Here is a 932-nt window from a genome sequence, read left to right on the forward strand (position 1 = left end):
TTTTTTTTTTACACAAAAGGAAAACATAGGATACAGGATTGCCAAATTGGAGTCACGGATATTTCTGACCATAGTGCCATTTACCTGATTGTTAATTTAAATAAAATAGAGAAACCCTTTGGAGATAGGGATATTGAATAATCAGTCTGTAGTTGAACAAATGAAAACTGAAATCAAAAGATTGAAGATATGGATGAAAATGACAATGGAGAGATGGAAATCAAAAGAAAAATGACAAATTGCTTATTTCAGACCTAAGGCAGTTGGAGTCTGAACATAAAATACTGATGGAGTGACATTACAACAAATAAAAGAAGTGCAAAGGAAAGCAACAACTTTCTAAATAAAAAAATAAATTAAAAAAAGAGAAAAAAAGTTTTTTTTTGTTTTTTTAGGTTTCTTTTTTTTTTTTGTGATTACTTAGGTTTCTGGCATGTCTGCCAGCTCAGAAAAGCTGAAAAGAAAACACGCAGCCAGTTTGTCTGTCTGAGTCTGAAACTGTCTCATCCAGCGAACTGTTTCAGTTTGCAGCCAGTTTCTATGTAGATGGCTAGCTATTTGAAGAAGACCACCTCAGCCATATACAGGTGCATCTCAATAAATTAGAATGTCATGGAAAATTCATTTATTTCAGTAATTCAACTCAAATTGTGAAACTCGTGTATTTTAAATACATTCAATGCACACAGACTGAAGTAGTTTAAATCTTTGGTTCTTTTAATTGTGATGATTTTGGCTCACATTTAACAAAAACCCAACAAATTAGAATACTTCATAAGACCAATAAAAAAAAACATTTTTAGTGAATTGTTGGCCTTCTGGAAAGTATGTTCATTTACTGTACATGTACTCAATAATTGGTAGGGGCTCCTTTTGCTTTAATTACTGCCTCAATTCGGCGTGGCATGGAGGTGATCAGTTTGTGGCACTGC

The sequence above is a fragment of the Sinocyclocheilus anshuiensis genome, unplaced genomic scaffold (genome assembly GCF_001515605.1).
Source record: "Sinocyclocheilus anshuiensis isolate Anshui unplaced genomic scaffold, SAMN03320099.WGS_v1.1 scaffold626, whole genome shotgun sequence".
NCBI classification, from domain to species: Eukaryota; Metazoa; Chordata; class Actinopteri; order Cypriniformes; family Cyprinidae; genus Sinocyclocheilus; species Sinocyclocheilus anshuiensis.